Source organism: Herpailurus yagouaroundi, unplaced genomic scaffold (genome assembly GCF_014898765.1).
Source record: "Herpailurus yagouaroundi ecotype Mexico unplaced genomic scaffold, PumYag 159, whole genome shotgun sequence".
Classification (NCBI taxonomy): Eukaryota; Metazoa; Chordata; class Mammalia; order Carnivora; family Felidae; genus Herpailurus; species Herpailurus yagouaroundi.
The window spans coordinates 48422314-48445965 of NW_024412400.1; positions in this window are offsets into that span (position 1 = coordinate 48422314).

Here is a 23652-nt window from a genome sequence, read left to right on the forward strand (position 1 = left end):
ATTCTTATTTCTTAAATATATATATACGTTTAAAAATACGTGAAAAACTTGTTTAAAAGATCTCACAAGGGGCGCCTGGGTGGCTCAGTCAGTTAAGAGTCCAACTTCAGCTAAGGTCATGATCTCACGGTTTGTGGGTTTGAGCCCTGTGTTGGGCTCTGTGCTGACAGCTTAGAGCTGGGAGACTGGAGCCTGTTTCAGATTCTGTGTCTCTCTTTCTCTGCCCCTCCCCCACTCGTGTTCTGTCTCTCTCTGTCTCTCAAAAATAAATAAACGTTAAAAATTTAAAAAATAATAAAATTAAATTAAAAAATAAAAGATCTCACAAAGAAAGTGTTCTCTGTCCATTCTGTTAGGTTCTAAACTCCCCAGTTCTAAAATAACATGAATTTTAATTTGTCTGTCTTCACTGAAAGTAATTCTCAATAAGATAATGAAGAAAAATCATCTTTTTATAGATATTTAGAAATCTATTTCTTAGCACATAATAACCCAGGGCTCCCTTCCACTTTTATAATACACATTGTACCTGCCATTACTATATAAACACACACACACACACACACACACACACACACACACAATTTGAAGGGATGGGAGTGGGAAACTCACTTTTTTTGAAGTCCTATTATCTACCATTCCAGAAATCCCCCGGGTGTTGTTTTTCAGAGTTGAGTGCTCTCAAAATGTAGCCCCAGAGAACATGTCAGAAGGAAGGAAGAAGAGAAGGGATGAAGAGAGGAACAGGTAGGAAAAGGGAAGATAAAAATCACGCTATTCTGAAATCGAGAAGAAAGTTTATGTTCATACCATTATGAAACTTAAACCATTTGAACTCTCATCTATAAGGAAGGATAGAAACTTTAAAATCAAGCTATTAGCACAATAATATTAAAGTTAAAACAAGTCAAATGCAACTTTACGTACATAATAAAAAGATGTTATTGAATATATAACTCTGCCCACGTCCAAATTTACCCTTGTCTCTGTGCATTTTATATCCATCCTACAGGCAATACTTTAATTTCCATCTCAATTACCCATGGTGAGTCAGTCAATAAAGGATTCAAAACTGAACTGAGCCAGAATTATGATTATTGTGGAGGCTGGCTTATGGGTCCAGGGGTATTTACTATACTATTCTTTATATGTTATTACATGTTTGAAACTCTCCATAATAAATCTCCATTAGTCTAAATCCCAGATCCATACATTTTTTATTTCAAACATTAGTTTTGCATACTTTCTCCCTTAATTCGGATTTGGATGGGAGATAGGATAGGGCAAATGCTAAAATTACTATCACCATAAATGGAATGGAATGATCAAAGGGAAGTAGAAAATAGCACAAGATAGTAGAGAAAGAAGAGAGGATGCTGAAATGGAAGGATTTTGAATGAGAAGTAGCATTTGAGGGGCACTTGGGTGGCTCAGTTGGTTGAGTGTCTGACTCCTGATTTCAGCTCAGGTCATGATCCCAAGGTCATGGGATCAAGCCCTGCAATTCTCTCTCCCTCTGTCCCTCCACCCCATTGCCACTCTCTCTCAAGTAAAAAAAAAAAAAAAAAAAAAGTTTTTATTTTTGTTTTACGTTTTATTTATTTTTGAGACGGGGAGAGACAGAGCATGAACAGGGGAGGGTCAGAGAGAGGGAGACACAGAATCTGAAACAGGCTCCAGGCTCTGAGCTGTCAGCACAGAGCCCGACATGGGGCTTGAACTCATGGACCGCGAGATCATGACCCGAGCTGAAGTAAGCCGCTTAACCGACTGAGCCACCCAAACACCCCACTAATTTAAAATATACTAAAAAAGAAGTAGCATTTTGCATGGTAATTGAAAAATGATCGGAAGCAGTTTGGAGGCTGAAGGAAGAGGGGCAAGCAAGATGAGCAAAGACAGAGAAGTGGAAATATTCTGTGTGGGTTCAAGGATGACAGGTTGCCCAGTATGGCTGGAGCATAAGGACAAAGAGAAAAGTGTTGAAAAGTAATGGCCATATTGTGAAAAGTCTTCATAACCAATGCTAGTAAAGGGGAGGAAAAGTTATTTGTTTTTAATTCTCTTTTGAGGAATGAAATAGCTCCAGAAAACTGCAAAAATTGTATGGATTATCACAATGTGAATAAAGTAACTCTCACCATATTAAAAGAATGTAACATTAACAGTTCCCCTGATCGAGCAGTCTCTCTTGTGTCCCCTCTGAATCTCTCTCTCTGTTATATCTCAAACACCATTGATTACCTCTTCCTGTTTCTGAAATTTCTATGGAAGAAAACATACAATATGTATTCTTTTGTGTAAGTCTCCTTCCACTAAGCATTGTGTTTGTGATACTCATCTGTGTTGTTTCCTGTATCTGTTATTACTTCACTTTCATTGATGTTTAGTATTCTATTGTATGAAAATACGCAATTTATTTAATCCATTATTGATGAACATTTGGGTTTTTCAAATTTGGGGCTCTTACAAATAATTCTGATGGGAACTTTTTAAATATAGCTTTTCTTGAACATTGGCACATATTTTTGTTGGATATATACCTAGCACTAAAACTTCCATTTCATAAAATATGCATGTGTCCAACATTATTGGATAATGGCAAACAGTTTTTCAAAGTGGTTACAAAAATCTATACTCTGATTAGCAGCATGTTAGAGTTCTCATTGTTCTGCATCTTTACCAACGTTTAGTGCAGTCGTTATTTTAGATTTCTTTATCCTTGTGGACTTTAGGAGCTTCTCCTTATGGTTTTAATTATTAATGACATTGGACATGTTTTAATATTTTCTTTTTTTTTATTTTTTTATTTTTGGGACAGAGAGAGACAGAGCATGAACGGGGGAGGGGCAGAGAGAGAGGGAGACACAGAGGCAGAGAGAGAGGGAGACACAGAATCGGAAACAGGCTCCAGGCCCTGAGCCATCAGCCCAGAGCCTGATGCGGGGCTCGAACTCACGGACTGCTAGATCGTGACCTGGCTGAAGTCGGACGCTTAACCGACTGCGCCACCCAGGCGCCCCATTAATATTTTCACTTGTTATTGGGTATGCTGTTTTGTGGTGGATGTTTCAGACTTGTTTTGTTGTTGTTGTATACCAGGTGGCCTTTTACTTATTGACTAGTGAGGATCCTCGTATTATCATAAGACATATTCTTCATTGAGTACATTGCAAATACCTCCTTCTACTCTGTGGCTTATTCCTTTATTCCTTAAATAGTATCTTCTAATGAGTAGAAAGAAATGTTTACTAATTAACTACAATCTTTTTCAATTATAATCAGGATATTTTGTATCCTGTTAAAGAAAAAATTATTTACCACAATATCTTGAAGCATCTTATATTACTTACAGAAACACTGTATTAAGCTTTCAACTATATTTCTACAATCTGCCTGAAACTGATTTGGGTGTATGTAAACTCTATCTCAAAAGTAAAAGGATTACACAAAGATTGAACTTTAGTAATGGCATGCATGAGGGAGTATTTAGTAAAAAGTGTACTGGTATGTGTAATTTATTTTGAAATGCATTTAAAAAAAGATGGATTAATGAAAGGTAGAAGTATAGGCAGTAAGATGTATATGTGACAAAACACATAGAGTAAAATGCTAATGGTAGAATACAAATTGTGGGTATATCAATATTCACAGTAAAATTATTTCAACTTTGCTGAATATTTAAAAATTTTCAGGCGTGCCTGGGTGGCTCAGTTGGTTGAGCATCCAACTTCGGCTCAGGTCATGATATCACAGCTCGTGAGTTCGAGCCCCATGTCGGGCTCTGTGCTGACAGCTCGGAGCCCGGAGCCTGCTTTGGATTCTGTGTGTGTCTCTCTCTCTCTGTCCCTAACCCACTCGCATTCTGTCTCTGTCTCTCTCAAAAATAAATAAATGTTAAAAAAAATAGAAAGAAAAAATTTCCATAATATATTGTAAAAAATTAACCAATGTATTTTACTGTATTGAAATAAGGGGAAATTGATATGATCACTTTAATAAATTCAGATAAAGCATTTGACAAAACTCAATACCCATTTATAACACAAACACTCAGAAAACTAGGAACACAAGGGAACTTTTTTAACCCAATAAAATACACTTATTGTGGGTTGGATTCTACCCCCAAAAAGATGGGCTGAACTCCTTATCTCTGCTACCTGTGAATGCAACTTATTTGGAAATAGAGTATTTGCAATGGTGACTAATTAAGTTAAAATAAGGTTGTATTGGAGTAGGATGGGCCTTACATCTAATGACTGATGTCCTTTTCAGATGACCATGTAAAGCCACAGAAAAGTCAATGTGGAAACACACACAAAGAGAAAATGGCCAGTTCTTGGGATTTCTTTGTTTATAAATGCATCACTCCAATTTTTGCCTCTGACTTCACATGGCCATTTTCTCTTTTAAAAGCTAGAAAGAGGCAAGGAATACTCTTCTTCTAGAGCTTTTAGAAACAGTGTGACCCTGTTGACATCTTGACTTCAGAATTCTAGCTTCTACATTTTGAGAGAATAAATTTCTGTTGCTTTAAGCACCCAATTTGTGTGTGTGTGTGTGTGTGTGTGTGTGTGTGTGTGTGTGCTGGGAAACTAACACACCATCTATAAAACACCTATGGCTAACATCACACTTAAAGATTAAAATATAAAAACCCTTTCTCCAATATTGGGAAACAGACAAGGATGTCTGCTATAATCATTTCTATTTAACATTGCACTTGAGGTCCTACCCAGTGCAATAAAGCAAGAAAAAGCAATGAAGTCATACAGATTGGAACATATAAAGTAAAACAATTTGTAATTGCAGCCAACACGAGATCTTGTATGTAGAAAATTCTAAGGAATCTGGGGGTGGGGGAAGCTACTAGAATTAATAAGTAGGTTTGACAATTCACATGATACAAATATCAAAAACATGAAATAGTTAGCAATAGTTAACAAAATATGTGCAAAGCCTGTACACTCTATAAGCTACTAAACAAGGCTAAGAAAAATTCAAGCAGACCTAAATAAAGATATCACCTCCATGAATTAGAGGTGTCAATATTGTTAAGATGTCAACTTTCCCCCAAGTTACATCTATAGATTTGAAATACCTCAAATAAAACCTCAGCAGTGTTTTTTCCTTATAAAAATAGACATCCTATAACTAAAATTTACATGGCAATGCAAAGAATCTAGAATAGTCAAAACAATTTTGAAAAAAATAATTGAAGGACTGACACTACCTGATTTAAAGTTTTACTACAAAGCTATAGTGACCAAGATATCATGGTGTTGGTGTTAAAATAGACATACAGATCAATGGAAAGTAATACAAAGTCCAGAAATAGACCCACACATATATAATCAATTAATTTTTAACAAAGGCACCAAAGTAAAGTAATGGGAAAGGACAGCCTTTTTTAACAAATGGTACAGGGACAATGGATATTTTTTAGGAAAATAAACTCAATCTCTCACTTGTACCACACAGAAGGAGGGGGAAAAAAAGCTCAAAATGGATCATATATCCAAAGTTAAAAGCTTCTGAATAAAACACAGGATAAAGTCCTCATTAGGCAAAGACTTCTTAGAATATAGAAAGCACTAACCATAAAATGAAAAAAAGAAAAAGAAAATCTGATAAACTGGGTTTCATTCAAATTAAAAACATCTGCTCCTGGAAAGATACCATTTCAAATATTAAAAGGCAAGCTACAGACTGGAAGAAAAATATTCACAATACATATATCTGAAGAAGGACTGATATCTAGAAGAAATTTTCACAACTCAGTAATAAGAGGACAAGCAACTCAATGTTTAAAATGGCCAAATGATTTTAAGGAACGCTTCACAAGGGGCACCTGGGTGGATCAGTCGGTTGAGCATCCAACTTCTGATTTCAGCTCAAGTCATGATCTCATGGTTCATGGGGTCAAGCCCCACTTCAGGAACCATGCTAACAGCATGGAGCCTGCTTTGGATCCTCTGTCTCCCTCTCTCTCTGCCCCTCCTCCTCCTCTCAATAAATAAATAAACATTAAAAAAAACACTTCACAAAATAAAATGCATAAATGGCTAAGAGTGACCAAAAACATGCCCAGCATCACTGGTCATTAGAAAAATTAAAAAGTGAAACCACAGTGATAAACAACTAAATTCTCACTAGAATCACTAATTTTTTTTAATTGACAAGATGAAGTGTTGGTAAAGATACATAACAACCAGAATTCTCATACATTTTGCTGAAGAGAGTGTAAATCCATTTCGTTTTATACTTTGGAAAAGAATTTAGCAATTTCTTCTAAAGTTAAACATATATTTACTATATGATACAGCCATCCCACTCTTAGAGAAATGAAAATATATGCATATAAAAATATTCGAATGTGAGTGCTTATGGCAATTTTATTCATAATAGCACCAAACCGGAAATAATCCAAATGTCTATCAAGAGGCAGATGAATAAACAATATATTTAGGCATATTCATTAAATAGAATACTACTCAACCACAAAAAGAAGCCAATTATTAACCACTGCAAAGCATGGATAAATTCCTCAAACACTGTTATGAGTAAAAGAATCCAGATGCAAAAAGTATACACTATATGATTCTACTTACATGAAGTTCTAGAACAGACAAAATGAATATACAGTAGTGAAAAAATCAAAAGTTGCCTAGGGCTTCGAGTGAATGGCAGTTCACTGCCAGGGCAAAAGAGAACGTTCGGGGATGTTAGAAGTATGTTATATCTTGATGGCACTGGTGCACCAATTAACTAGTGAAGTCACCCGCACGGTAAAAATGCATGAATTTTACTGCATGCAAATTATACCTATATAAAATTGATTTGAAAATGAAAAAAAAAAAGAACTTGAAAAACAGTAAAAGGGAAGGAAGGAAGGAAGGAAGGAAGGAAGGAAGGAAACAAGAAAACAGGAAGGAGGTATGACAAATGCATTAACTTCTGAAAGTTTTCATGCAAAGAACTGAGAGAAGAAAACGGAAGAGGTTAAAATTCTTACAACTTAAATCATACAGGTTTGAAATAAGAGACCTTACAGACTTCACAAAGAGGAAAGAGTGCCAGTTGGCTAAGGGAATACGTATATGATGGTGAGAGGGGAACACAGTCTGTTTTTAGAAAGTATGGGCAAAGCTACAAGATGGAATTGTCATAGCCAGACTAGGGGCCACTGTTGAAACAATACCGACAGAAACAAGAAGCAGAGGAAGGAGGTCCCTTTTCCCTCCTCTAACCATTCAGTTTCCCTCTCGTGCTCCCTACTTGCACAGTCTAGTGAGGAAGCACTAATATAAAGGAAATACGGTTATTTCGGCACCATCAAGTCTAAGCATAGAAAGATGAGTTTGTTAGTGAGATACAGCAGCATAATAACCAGCCTGTTCTACCCCTTTGACTACTCAGGATCTCTTTTACATACCTTTTTACATATATTTAAATATCTATTCAATAACAAGACAACTTCATTTCACCTAATAAGATACAATTACCCTATATATAAAGACCTCCCACTGTCTCCCAAAAGTGAAGACGCATGAAGTCCCAATAATGATTGTATCCACTGCCCTGAGATAGTCAAAGTATCTATCTCTGTTGTTAATTGCTCCTCAAACTTAGAGTTCTCTCTGAATGTTGTTACCAAAAAACTAAATTTTAAAGGTAAGTACCAATAAAAATGATACATCAAATAGTAAGAGGTAAGAGAAACAGAGAGAAAACACTTAATACACACACATACACACAGAACCAATGTTCAGGTGGCCAATGTTTACCCCCTTTGTAGGTTGACCTAAATCTTTATTCCTGAAGGATCTAAAGTATCTGAATCCTCCTTGATCCTGCATTCCTTTGGTTGTTGTAATTATCCTTTAAGTTTTAAGATGGAGATGGAAATAGTTGGAGGCATCCCAGAGAATCCTTAGAGATCCAGTCTCTCCTATATCCATTGTGTAGCTGCATATGCACAAGCACTGCTTACACGAGTACATTAACTTTGTAAAATTAATTGTGCCATATAATTATGATATGTGTGCTTTTCTGTATGTATGTCAGACTTCAATGCAAATGTATTATAATAATCAAGGTAGAAGAAATGAGAACCTGAACTAGAGTAACGATTGTAAATATGGAAGAGAGGTTTGTAGATATTGAACAAAATGCTGCAGAAGTTAAATTGGCCATATAAGATTATATATATATATATATATATATATATATATATACACACACATATCTTAATGTACATATTATGTAGCTGCATAAATACGTGGGATAAATGGAAGCAAAGAATAAGCATAACACTAAGATTTCTGGCTTCAGTGATTTGATAAATTAAATAAGACAGGGAATACAGCAGGAGGAGTGGATGATTAAGGATAACATAAAAGAATGCATTCATTCTGAAACATGTTACTTTTAAAATGGTGATGAGATTTGCAAACAAAAACAGCTGGCATCTGAAGGTGTGCTGGCTTATAGAAGCTTAAAATCATGGGAGATTGGGGCTGACAATACAGATTTGAGATTCACCAGCATATAGGTAGTAATTGAAACCATCTCAAGAGAACAGATAGATGGGGAAGAGAGTGAGGTAGGCAGAATTCTAAAATCTCTCATGATCCACTCCCTCATGTAATCCTCACCTATTGAGTGCATCTAGTTCTAAGCATATGATGAGATATGACTCTAATGATTGTTATATGGCAAGATGTCTCACAAATGTAATTAAGGTTCCAAGTCAGTTGATTTTTAAATAGGGAGATATATCCTAGCAGAATATAACCTTAAAATCATTTGGACTCTCCTTGGTGAAAGATATGTAAAGTTTGGGAGGGATTCAATGGAAAAGAAATTCTCTGTTGATGGCTTGCATAGAAGTGTCCATGCAGCAAGGAACGGTGGGAGTGGCCCAAGCTTACAGCCAGCAAGGAAATGGGAACCTTGATCCTATAACCACAGGAACTGAATTCTACCACAAACTGAATGAGCTTGGATGCAGATTCCTCCCCAATGCTTCCAAAACGGCACACAGCTAGGCCGACTCCTGTATTTCAGATTGTGGGAATCTGAAGAGAATCTAAGAGAACCTAAGAGGGGCCCTACAAAACTAAGAAATAATAAATGAGTCTCGTTATAAACTAAGTTTGTGGTCATTTATTAGGTAAGAGTAGAAAACTAATACAAGTAGCAAATGCAGCAAATGCAGAGGCTCAAAGGATTCATGGAAAAGAATTCAATGAAGAAACCAAAAAAGAACAGTCAGAGAAGTATGACAAAGATTACAGCATACATGAGTCTCAAGGAAAAGTGCTTGTAACAGTTTAAATTGCAAAAGATACAAGTATAGTATCTAAAATAATTGGGTTCAGTAATGCATTGGTTACTAATAACTTGTCAGAGCAGTAAGGGTAGAGGAAACCCAAACTATAACAACTTGAGGAAAACAATGGAAAGCAAAAGGGAAAAATGAGTATAGACTTTTTTTTTCATGAAGACTCTTTCAAAACGAGAGAGAGAGAGAGAGAGAGAGAGAGAGAGAGAGAGAGAGAGAGAGAGAATAATCAACAAAACACTTCTGGCTAGGAAAGAAAGGCAAAGTGGAAGGAGAAAGGGAGAAACTGAAGATATGGCAGAGAGGATAAAAACCTCACAGTGAGGTTTCCAAGAAGATAAGAAAAAATAATAGAACACAGATGGAACAGTTGACCTTGAAGCAGAAGAAGGACATCTCACCACCTGATGTTTATGGGGCAGCGGTGAGACAGAAATAGATATAACTCATTTTGAAAGGAAGAAATGGGCACTGGAGGAAGTACCACGCTTAGGCTTGGCAAAGTGGAAGTACCACCCTTGAGCCTTTGCAGATCCCAAGTTCTGGCATATTTTCCACAAATATAACTCCTCCTCTAATGCTTGGATTGGCGAGGGACAGCAATGCTATCAACAAGCAGGTCTGGACCAAGTTCCACACTATTCCTGGTCAAGAACTACCTTCCTCAAAATTGTCTAAGTCCCCTTGGATGCCTGGGACTGGGGATGGCCATGCCATCTAAGAAGATGTGGACTCTGGGCCCTATTTCTCCTCTCGAGGACACTCTCTGACTCTATGCTCCTTTCATGAAATCCACTAAATGCCCTGAAGAGCTTTGGAACTCATGCCTCTGGGGTTGCCCTGGCCTCTGTCATTAGTCCCAGTTCCAGGAGGATGGCAAGGTGAGCACATTGCTCTTGCCTTGCTGACATAATCTATTTTGTTTTGTTTTACATGTAACTGAGTGAGGGTGGGCTGTCAGAATGACACTAGCATGCGATTCTTAGTGACACTCACATGAGACACGGGACAAGGTCGGGGCTCTGAGCTACTAATGAGGGTGGTCCCCTATCAACTCTTGAGCCCAAACCACAGACCCATTCATGTTCTGCTTTGGTTGCAAATGTAACCAAAGGCTGTGGGATTGGCAGCAGAGATCCTTTATCCTATGTGCCTTCCACCAACAGCACTCAGAAGGAGTCTCTGTGCCATGTTTCCAGCCATCCATGGGAGATGCTGCACCTATCTCCTCTAAAGGCTTTCATGACCACTGCTCATAATACCATATGGTGCATCAAATTAATGCCTCTCCTGCTTCTCATTGACATGGTGAGTGTAGTTGTACTAGAAGAGGGATAGATAGTCCCTGCATGAAATGGACTTCTCTACTTGCTTTATCCAACTGTCATTTGCTTATCCTCCTTAGTTGTGATGATATTTGGAAAACGGGGGTGTGTTAACATTGAAATGAATCACAGTTTTAGAATTCCAGAAATATAACCTGAAAAGTTAAAAAAAAAGACATGCTTGGAACATGTCTTGTTCTATGTTTGTAGGATTCTGAACAGTAAACTTAACATAATCAGAATACTATGGTAAAATTTGGATTTCTGGTCATCATCAACAACACATAGTAACAACCTTCACGAGAGAGTCACTGGAAGCTAGTATTCATGGGTAACACAATGGATGATTTAGCATTATGAGTTATTGGTAGCCAGAATTAAATAAATGATGTCTAGAAACTGAAGAAGCAATAAGATATCTATTTTTTAATAGCGACTTTGTGAAGAATAACAGTACTGCTATCTTTTACTAATGGTGGGAGATATGACATTAATCAAAAATAGCTCATCTGATGACAAAGAATATGAAGCCATAGTTCCTGGACCTGAACAGGAAGAGATGATACCAGATACTATGAAGAATATTCTCACGCACTGACTGGACAATAAGCAAATCCACAGATTCCACTTGTCTAATGACTTCTCATGACTAGTTTTAGAGACCTGATTAACTGTGAGGACCATGAATTTGTATTAAGTAATCTAAGTATTTGAAAATTTTTATTCCAGCGAATCTCAACAGCTCACATATAAGAGGCAGACAGTAAAATTAATTCTAGGCTGAGGACTTATAGAGGTACAGAAAGATGAGGATCCAAGGGAATTAAGAGAGGTTCAAGAGATCAATCATGGGTTCCAGGATAAACAATGAAGTAAGGTTAGAGAGAAGTGAAATAGTAGTTCTTGGAGACAAAATCCAGAGCAGAACAAGGGTGGGGGACTTCTGGGATGGTGGGGGACCAAGATACGGATAAGAGCCAGGTGTCAGCATCTTCTATGACTGTGACAAGAAAATGGGAGTTTAAGGATTTATAAACAGATGTCTAAATCTCAAAAGGGGAAGGTTGTTTTGCCACAAAAGGTGATGAATATGATGCCTTAGTTTCCTATTGATGCCATAATAAAAATCACAGAAACTAAGTGTCTTACCCAACACCAACTTACTATTTTACAGTTCTCAAAGTAAGCGGTTTCACTAGGCTAAAATCAAGATGTTGGCAGGCCAGTAATCCTGTTAAAAATCTAGGGAAGAATCCGTTCCCTTGCTTTTTTTAGTTTATAGAGGTCACTTGCATTTTTTGCCTCAGGTCCCTTTCCTCCATCTTCAAAGCCAGAAGCATAGCTTGTATCTTCTCTCCTCTCTGACCTCTGCTCTTACCTCATAACTTCTTTCTCTCAGACTCTTATCTTCTTGCCCCCCCCCCACTCCTTTTTTAAAGAACCCTGTGATTATATTGCCCCCACTCAGATAATCTACGATAATCTCCTCAGCTCATGTTCCATAGCTTAAGACATCTTCGAACTCTCTCCTACCATGTAAGGTAACATAGTCATAGTTGCTGGATATTAAAATGTGGACATGGAAGAGGGAGCGTCACTCAGCCTACCACAAATGGTATATTGAGAGAATGACTACCTCTACCTAAAGTGCTCCAGGGGCATTGGTATTCACAAGGAAGGGCAAGGTTTATCTAGGAAAATAAAAGTAAAACTTACATTGAGTGAAAAAGATTGAACAATTAGATTACTTTGTTTAGTGTGAAATAGAGATTCCAGAAGCTAAAACTGAAAGGTTTGGTAGAAAGAAGAATATCAAGAAGGTAGATTAAATAAGAGTACCATGGGTTAAGAATGAATACCAGAGAGAACAAAAGATAGGAGAACAGTACTACTAAAATGATAACTATAAGTGGCAATAACGTGGAATTATCTAGGCTTAAGGCTGAAACAGACCTCTGGTGTCAAAGTTAATCCCCATTGCAGTTACAGAGTGCCAGGAGATTCCGTATGCGGAGTCTGCACTGAAGCTACCAGGTAAAGTGACTGTGCTTTATGCTATTTACTTAAATCAGCAAAGTAAATCTGCAATGCCTCAGAAGGGATTAGTGTGCTTTTTTTCATGTTTGTGTTGTTTTCTCATTTATAAGAAAGGGCATTCTATTTTATGAAGCTTTACAAAATTGAAGCATTGGAAGCTCCTGTTTACTTGAAAATGTATAAATTTAGAGTCAATTCTGGAACTCTGAAAACTTCTATTATAGTGGAAGAAAAATTGTCTGTATTTTGTAGATTGCATGATATAGTTGTTCCTAAACCCAAGCTGATAGAATGAGAAAGTCAGTATCAATTATGTCAAACTTAAATTGTACATTTGCAAGAAATTCCAAAAAAAAAGGAAAACGCTTTGTAGAAACATCCTAAAAAAAAATCCTTGGTATTCTGGTTCTGAACCAAATACCATCTATAATTTGTAAGATATTTTAATAACTTTTTAAGATTCTTATTGTTTTGGGGGCGCCTGGGTGGCATAGTCAGTTAAGTGTCCAACTTCAGCTCAGGTCATGATCTCACGGACCAATGAGTTTGAGCCCTGCATCAGGCTCTATGTTGACAGCTCAGAGCCTAGAGCCTGCTTTGCATTCTATGTCTCCTTCTCTCTCTGCCCCTCCTATGCTCACACTCTGTCTCTCTCTGTTTCTCTCAAAAATAAATAAACATTAAAAAAATAGATTCTGGGGCACCTGGGTGGCTCAGTCAGTTTAGCATCTGACTTTGGCTCAGGGCATGATCTCCCGGTTCATGAGTTTGAGCCCCATGTCAGGCTCTGTGCTGACAGCTCAAAGCCTGGAGCTTGCTTGGGATTCTGTGTCTCCCTCTCTCTCTGCCCCTCCCCCACTCACACTCTGTCTCTCTCTCCCTCTCAAAAATAAATAAACATTTAAAAAACATTTTAAAAATGCTTATTATTTTTATTTCCACACCCTCAAAATAGAATTTCTTCAAACAAATTAATCCTAGATATAACTACTGAAGGGCTGATGCTGGTTATGATAGGGAACTTGAATAAAGACTCCATGTGACATCATTTTTTTTGTCAAGGGTAAGTTTTTCAATCATTTCTTTGGTTTTCATCTAAAATAGCATGGGGCCATGATGCTATGTGAACCTTCTTAATATAGCCTTGGTTTTAAGCTTTTCATCTCTTAGGCATTTAAATCCACTTTTTCTTTTCTGTTGAAAAAGTTCAAGCAAAAAGGAGAAAAATGAGACAGAACTCTCTGCTTTGAGTTCTAAGAGTACTTGCATGAGCCACGAGATGGGAAGCTATATGATAGCTTTTTGCTCTTTTCTACAACCCCATGACCTAACTGTGAGAAGCACTTGCCATCCCCAGGGTCAATTTCAACACATCTAATAGCAAAACTTGAATGAAACAGCCAATAACTGAGTCTGCCTGACTGGTAATAGCAGCTGCAGCATTGTCAAACCATCAGCAATTTCTCTCTCGAAAACACACAGGAGATGGATTCGTATTTTCTTCCTCATTACAACCAAGAAAACTGATACACACAATATAAATGTAAGGATTTTTTTTCCTCATGACTTTTCCTCTATAGACTTCTTTTTCTCCTTGTGTGCCTTACAGCTGAATGTCAGAAACTTCTCACACAAAGCTACGAAGCAGTAAGTAAACTAGAAATGTTGGGTAAATGTATTTTTCCCAAGTATAAGAAGACCCATGAGATACTTCACCTCCAAGGTATAGAATGATATAGTTAAAACCTGGGGTCTAGAGAGAAAGTATTAGGTCAATAGGTGATTTCGTTATTTTACAGAGAATAAACGAAATGAAAATGAGAGCTTTCTTTGTTTTAGAATGAGTTTTATTAGGGGCGCCTGGGTGGCGCAGTCGGTTAAGCGTCCGACTTCAGCCAGGTCACGATCTCGCGGTCTGGGAGTTTGAGCCCCGCGTCAGGCTCTGGGCTGATGGCTCAGAGCCTGGAGCCTGTTTCCGATTCTGTGTCTCCCTCTCTCTCTGCCCTTTCCCCGTTCATGCTCTGTCTCTCTCTGTCCCAAAAATAAATAAACGTTGAAAAAAAAATTTAGAATGAGTTTTATCACCTTATTGTAGAAACATTGGTTATCTTATGCTCTGACTGGCAACAATATAAATTTTAATTAAGAAAGGGGAAACAAATCGGCATATAAAGCTATATTTACCTTATGTAGATATTTTTTAGAACAGCATCTTTCAAACTATGAATCATTACATAAATTTAGTGTGTCCCAACTAGTACTTTTAATGAAATAAAATAGAAGTATCTAGAAATTTTTAAATAGTAAAACTATGCTTTGATTCTTGATATTTTGTTTCAGTTGCAGTAGGTGAGTGCACATATACATGTGTCCACTGTTGGGAAGTTAAATGTGTTTCTTACAGCAGATTGCAGTCAACATTTAAATATACTACTTTACCACATTGGAGTATGTGGGAATAATAATTACAATGTCATTTTCGATTACATAAGCCCTGATGTAGACTGCGGGAAAGATGAGTGAAGCTCTAGAACTGACACTAGATAAACAGGATCAAATTTGGTAAAATTCCTACCTATGTATTGAAATGGAAACAGACCTCAGAGAAGTCACTGGTAGATACTATAATCGATAAACATGAAATCACCATAACAAATTTGTCTCCTCCTGTTGGTGGTCTCTCAATCTCAAGATTAACCTGTATGCAAATATTTACCTTAATAAGGAACAATACATTTACTCATCATTTAACAAGAATGATATACAATAAAACCTTGGTTTGTGAGCATAATTCATTCTGGAAACATGCTTGTAATCCAAAGCACTTGTATGTCAAAGCAAATTTCCCCATAAGAAATAATGGAAACTCATATGATTTGTTCAACAACCCAAAAATATTCATTAAAAAAAATCATTACAATACTGTAATATAATATAAAATAATAAAGAAAATACAAAATACAAGGAAAAACAAATTAACCTGCACTTACCTTTGAAAACCTTCATGGCTGGGGTGAGGGAGACAGAGGAGGGTTACTCTGTAGGACGACTTTCACTATCACTAACAGAATCACTTCTATCTATTGACTCAATGGAATCTTTTCTACATGGGGGCCATTGTACACACTAGCACAGTACAGGATACACTGACTACAGTACAGTATTCATAAACTCTTGTCATATACTGTATTTGATGTAACTGGCAATAAAGCAGCAGAGGAAAGGGTCTATATCTGCAGGCAACCTGACCTAGAAAGAAGTAAGGCATTCCTAAGTTTACTCTTGTATGGAAAAGCAAAGGACTGTCCCTAGGTGCTTTGAAGTGACAAAAAATACACTAGTGCCAGTGATGGGCACATTCCAACATTCTGAAAAATCACTGATTTCTGCCAAACACCTTGGCTGGAGACCAAGCATCTGAGCATGGGAGACAATCATCCACAATCCCACAGTGAGAGAGATAGAGGAAGAGAGAGAGAGAGAGAAGAACCATTGGCTCAGTTGTAATCATGTGACATTCATCATCACACACTACTCATATTACAAGACATCACTCGTTTATCATGTTAAAATTTATTAGAAATGTTTGCTCATCTTGCATTAGCAGTTGCAGAACAAGTTCCTCACAATCCAAGGTTTTACTGAATTTCAGTAAATTGAAATTGAAAAACTTCTCCTACAATTGCTAGCAAATGTAGTTTTAAGTATTGAGTTAAAAGATATTTATTCATTTAAAAGCAATTTTTATCTTTCTTCAAATCTAAGAATAATTTTTAAAAGAGAAGTGAGTTCCAAGATACCAACTCTTCATTGCTAAGCTACAGACCCCTTCAAATATAAACCCAAATTAAGCATTAATCTCAAAGTCTTTGTCCTAAGAGAACTAAAAAGATCTTTTCATATAACTAGAAAGATAAGAATAAATCAGCAAATTAATGGGGTAAAAAGTGAGGAATTAACCCTGGCATACACTTATTTGGGCAATTTATTACTACAAAATTAGTCTTCTCCAATGCTATGTTCACAAATAAAACATCTTTAGAAAATACTTATTTTGCAACTCTTTTTGCAATGTGTGCAATATGTATGCATTAAGTATAAACTAGAGAGTAAGCTTAAACATTATAAATTTAAAACTCAAGAAACATCTCAAATAAACAACCTAACTTTGCACTTCAAGAAAATAGAAAAAGAAGAACAAATGAAGCCCAAAGTCAGGAAATGTAAGTAGATTCTTCAGGAACTGCAGAATTTTTTTAAAGGATCTAAAAAAAATGTTCAGGTATAATAAGCTGAGTCATTAATAGAAATAAAACTAAGTAATTTAATGTGCTAAATGTCTCACCTTGACTAATTAGTAGACTCAGAATAATTTTATGCTGAGGTCTGATTCAACGTGTAATGAATATTTTAACAGTAGTAGTATATGATAATCCACAAGAAAATTACCAGTTGAGCTAATGTGAAAGAAAGTGGGAGCTGCAAAATCCTTTTGGCTTTAGTGAGGATGTATCGTTTCAAAACATGAGAGGAAATAAGTAATGACAAGGCAAGAGGCTCCTAGACAATCAAAAGAAAGGGGATATCTGGAGAAATATCTTAAAAACATACAAACAAAAAGGTTTTTTAATTACATTTTCAAATTTAACTTCATATAAAATGCTTAAATTTAGGCTAAAGCAAAAAATGGGCATTTCTCATTACATTTAAAATACATACACTCTGGGGCGCCTGGGTGGCGCCGTCGGTTAAGTGTCCGACTTCAGCCAGGTCACGATCTCGCGATCCGTGAGTTCGAGCCCCGCATCGGGCTCTGGGCTGATGGCTCAGAGCCTGGAGCCTGTTTCCGATTCTGTGTCTCCCTCTCTCTCTGCTCCTCCCCCGTTCATGCTCTGTCTCTCTCTGTCCTAAAAAAAAAAAATAAATAAACGTTGAAAAAAAAATTAAAAAAAAAAATACATACACTCTATCTCTCAGTACTCTAAACAAAATAGACTAAGACTAGCCGGAATTAGTAAATCTATCTCTTCGGAAGTAAAGGGAGGAAAATATGGTTAAGATGATTCATCTGTTCTTTAGAGATTAAATTTCAGAGTAAAACCCAGTAGAAATTACAACAACTTACGTACTTTCTAGGGGACCTAATGACCCTCTTTCTCCCTGTTGCATTCCCCACTGCCCTGAGCCTTCAGACCTCCTGGGAATGCAGGAGAAGAGCATCATCACAGGGGCAGGACTGCCCTGAGGCAGCCATCACACTCAAGATATATCTGTGCTGTCTACAGTAGCCTTCCTTTGTTTGTACAATGCATACTGAACCTCTTCCCCATCTGTACCACATCTTCAATTTCTGGAGTGGGTTACAGGTACCGGTAGTCTAACAGCCAGACATTCAGCACCTGTCATTCAATCTACACCTTTATCTAATACCAAGTTTGTGAAAGATTCAGTACCTGGGGCTTAGAGGAGGAAAACAGAGCTAATGATAATGTATACCTATTGAGTTGTTGCTATGTAATAGGCACTGTGCATTCTTTACATTAATTCACTCATTCAATACTACCAGTAGCTCAATATACCAATCAAATTTATGCTAACACAATGTGAGAAACTAAGTATCATCTAGGTAAATTTTTCTTTGAAGAGCTGGTAATTGGTAAAGTCTGGATTTGAATTCAAACAGTAATGTAATAGAATTTAATATCTTAACCATTCATTAGATTATACGATATCATAGTAAATAAGAGAAAGAAAAACAAAATATCTAATGGTATATAATTTTAAGCTTATATTGCCACATAGAAATTAGAACAAAAGATAAACACATATACAAAATAAAACCTAGACCACACACCAAGAAATCCTCAGCCAGTAGCTGAGAAGTCACAAAGAGTCAGTGCAATATCTTGTTTCACCAACTCTGTGCTAGTGGGACAAGGATGTGGCCTATTTTAGGTCTATGCAAAGCAGCTAAGGGAAAAAAAAGAGCATGAACATGAATCTGTAGAAACAAAGAATCATATTTACAGACATGTCAGATATTGGAATCAGCCAAAAAAATATGTTTAATATAAAGAGATAAAAGAAATAATTCTAAGCATGAACTAGGAACAAGAGACCATCAAATATGATGGGACAGATCTGAAAAAGAGCTAAATAGAACTTCTTTAAACAAAACACATTAGGATTAAACCTAAATAATGGATTATAAAATGCATTTAGACGAGCAAAGTTCCAAAATTCACTAAGATACTCCCCAAGTGGAATATTTGAGGGGATTAGAAAATATCAAGACATATTAAAAACCTGTAGTATTTAAAGTGTGTGTCATTTTTACAGAGCTAAACAGATTAATACAGTTAAATAAAAGCAGAAACACAGATCTATTTCTGTGTAGTATCTTTTTAAACATTTTTTTAAATGTTTATCTATTTTGAAAGAGAGAGAGACAGTTTGAGCAGGGGAAGGGCATAGAGAGAGGGAGACACAGAATCTGAAACAGGCTCCAGGCTCTGAGCTGTCAGCACAGAGCCCAACATGGGGCTCGAACACACAGAGCCCGACATGGGGCTGGAACCCACAGATGGTCAGATCATGACCTGAGCCAAATTCAGGCTCTCAACCGAGTTAGCCACCCAGGCACCCTCTGTGTAATATTTTATAACAGTGCTGGATGGAACATCAGAAGGGAAAGAATGATACTCAGTGAATGGTGAGGGCACAATTGATTTCTTTATACTTTGTACAAAAATCAATTCTTGATGGATTCATGGTTTAAACAGGAAGGCCAAAATTTTTAAACTTTAAAACTGGAGAAAGAATTTATCATTTTGCAGAAGAGGATGATTTCTTAAAACACCAACACTGCAATCATTTTTTAAAATTTTGATCAATTCTACTAAATAAAATTGGAATTTCTTTCCATCAAAAGACATCATAATGAAAAGACAAGCCAAAAACTTGGAGAAGATATATGCAACCCATATAGACAACAAAGGAGGCATATCTGGAACACATAAGGGATTCAAAAGCAGCAAGAAATCCAGTAGAAAAATGAGCAAAAGATACAAACAGGAATTTCATAAAAGGGCAAAACTCAAATACTTCATACTCACTTTAAAAGACAATGTCATTAGTCCTTAAGGGAATGAATATTTAAATTATGAAATACCATTTCATATCATATATTATCAAAAATAAAAGTCTGGTACCCCGACTTGTGGTGATCATTTTGTAATGTCTATAAATACTGAATCATTATGTTGCACACCTGAAACTAATACAACAATGTATGTCAGTTATTTTTCAATAAAAAAATTAATTTAAAAATTCTTATAATACCAAGTGTTCGTTAAGATGTATATAGCAATAGGAACATACATTAACACTGGTAAAACTAAATTACTACAATCACTTTGAAAAAAAAATATTCGCATTAGCTCCTAAATTTAGATAAAAGCCTATTCCATAACCCATGCATTTTGTTCCTAAATATATACCCTAGAGAATCTCTTGTGTATGGGCAAATGGCGACATGTAAAAGAATGTTAATAACAATGCTTTCATAACACAAAAAGGAACCCTGAAAACAACCCAAACATCCACAGATCAGAGAACAGATGTATATGTTATATTCATTCCATAGAAGCCTGTCACTCAAAATTAACTAGAGCTACATGCATCAACGTGGATGATTCTCACCAACACCCTGTATGACAAAGCAAGATGCCAGAAAACAATATGTAGTATGATATTACATATATATGATTTTCATAAATACCTAAAACAAGTTATATTCTTAGGAATGCATGCATGCATATTAAAACTATGTGAGGGGCGCCTGGGTGGCGCAGTCGGTTAAGCGTCCGACTTCAGCCAGGTCACGATCTCGCGGTCCGTGAGTTCGAGCCCCACGTCAGGCTCTGGGCGGATGGCTCAGAGCCTGGAGCCTGTTTCCGATTCTGTGTCTCCCTCTCTCTCTGCCCCTCCCCCGTTCATGCTCTGTCTCTCTCTGTCCCAAAAATAAATAACAGTTGGGAAAAAAAAAAAAGCTGCTAGAAAATGCATATTTAAAAAAAATAATAATAAAAAATAAAACTATGTGAAAAACCAGGGGAATTACAAATACAAAGTCCAGGGTAGTATTTGGCAAGAATGCAGGAGTCTGTGGTGGCAAAAGGGACACTTGGGACTTCAGAGTTGTTAATGTGGGTAGTAACACTCTCTACTGGGGCATTTCAGAAATTCATGATTAGGTACACACTATTGGCTTTATTGGTCTTCCAACTGTCTTGCTGAACTAAACCCTTACAAATGTAAATTGGTAGTATTTTAATATGTGATAATACTAAAACATTTTTCTAAGAAATTATTTTAGAAGTTCAGTAAAGTAACAGATCTTACAGAGAGGGAAGTTTAAATGGAATAAAGACATTTTAAAGCTAATGTTTTATTTGCACATTCTGCCCACTCAATATATTCTAGCATTTCCAGCTACATATGTAATTGAAAAGGATTTTAGCATATAGTATGCTTATGGAAGCATTCTGGGCTACAACAAATGGAGTAATTTTCACACTGCAGCTTCCAATCCAGCTCAGAATATCACTTGAGAGACGATGGTTCTTATTTTCTCCATTTTGGCAGCCTGTCTTTTGCCTTCGCCAGTTATCTCTACTTGTTTTTTCCACCTCTTCTTTCCCTTGGTCTATAATTACTTACAGAACTTTAGACTTGTTTGTTTGTTTGAGTGTCCATCCTTAACTCTGTTCATATATCAAATGGTTTTTGATCTTATCTATTCTATGTCAGAACAAATTTATTTCAAGCATGCAAGAGGAATGTAACTGCTTCATGAGTGTTATAATATACATGTACTCAAACATTTACAGATCGAAACACATTTAATTTTGCTTTCTATTTCTTTTATAATAAGTACTTCATTACATTGATTTAAAAAATACTGTGAGTTTCTTCTGAATTTTGTTGCCAGATCGTGAAATGTTTATTATTAAAACTTATGCAGTGAGGAGACAGGTGGCCATTTCGATATGATTTATTAGGCCTCTCATATATGTCATCACATCTGCACAAAATATTTCATAATGAGAAAAATAACCCTTATCTTCAAATAGTGCAGGAGCAGTGTGAGTAATATCTAGGTTTGACATTGGGGTACAGTCGGTAATCTGCGAGGGGGTGAGGGAGGAAGGTTAAGTGGGGGAGTCCATGGATATGCTGTGAGACCAGAAACAAAATGTCCTAATGGACCAGGTACAAAAAGCACATCCTAAGAAGGCAAGGGTACCTCTCTCTCCTGTCAGAAACCTCCTCCCTTTACATCCAGGTACCTGGAGGAGGAGGAAGTGCAGTTTCCAAGAAGCCTGAAAATCCTACCTTGGAAACAGTAAAAAAGAGTAATGTATCAGTAGCTTCCCACAACAGATTTCATTGTCGAAAATCAGCAGTTGACGCATCTGAAATCTGTCCCTGCCAAAATCTTCACGCAGTTCACCACAGCACGACATGGAAGGGTTGGACTGTGTGGAAGCGCCTAGAGGAGCAACCCAAGTAAAACCAAGCATGCACATGTGCAGACCCTTCCAGCGAGGAGAAGCTGGAGTTAGGTGTCAAAGGAGTGTTTAAATACAGGGAGGCAGCTTAACAGCCTCTGGGAGTGTTGAAAGCGAGCAGGGGGTCTCAGTTTTTGGAACTAAAGCTTAAAGCAAAAACATGTTACTACTGGAAATAGTTAAGGCTTTACTCCCGAAGCAACCAAAATAAGGATCTTGGAGCGAAGAAAACAACAAAAACAAAAGTCAAATTTCCTGGAACCGAGTAAGAAGTAAGAGCTTAAGTACAATAAATATATCAGATTCCTACCTGCATGATAGAAGCAGAGCAAACAAGGCAGAAAAATAATAATGTTTACTAGAACTCAAAAAGCATGATTTGCAATTGGCAAAACAAGGTGGGTAATCTAATAGACATTATTGATGTTACATGTATCTGTTTGCCTGGCTTTTTAAGTTCTACAATTTCTTTTTCCAGATTCTGTTAGGTAGAGTGGTAAATGGAAGTGAAAATACAGTGAAGAAGTAAAATATTTTATTACAAAAGGATTCCCAGGACAGGAAAAATAGTATTTTATTTTGCTGTACATACAGTTTCTGTTTGATAGTCACAGTACATTATCAGATTTAAATAAAGGCATCTACTGCCAAACAGTGAAACCATTTGTGTGGCTTGCTTTATCACTAACGAGTATCTGATTTTTTTAATATTGAGAAATATTTTATTTGAGAGAGAGGCTTCTTAAATATTTTGAAATACAAAGGAAAGGTCGTTTATTATTTTTTTACAACCTATTATAAAAATAGCACATCTCATGTTATAAATATAGTTTGAGTTCCACTTTCAAGTGAAAAGATTGTCTCCTATCAGGAATAGTTCCCAAATGTTCAGAATCTGCTTTGACAGTTTGGCTTTGCATATCAGAAGAATAGAACTGCAAGCAGCATTGAGATCTGAAGACTAAATTTAGGACTTCTCTCCAAATTAGTGTCTCATAAAATTTGCCAAATGTTAGACACAACTGTCTGCAAGATGCATTCAGTCTTGAGAAACTTTTGAATATTCAAGCAGTTTTTCTTGGGAGATAAGAAAGATAAGGGATTGGTTGGTTGAAGAAGACAGTTTTACTCTATTCCACTACTTGCCTGCAGAATTTTACATGAAGCAAATTGGGAATCTTCTGTTATCACGCTGACCCATACTACGTTATATGAACCACTGCTGTTGAGGTTTTCCAAAGCTAAATTTCTTGCCAAGTTCAAATGAAAGTATCTAACTAAGCCAAGGATCTTCCTGTTACTTGAAATTACATAAGAGCATGCATGCAATATTTACCATCTATATTCTTTGCTTTTTCTAACCAAGATCTGC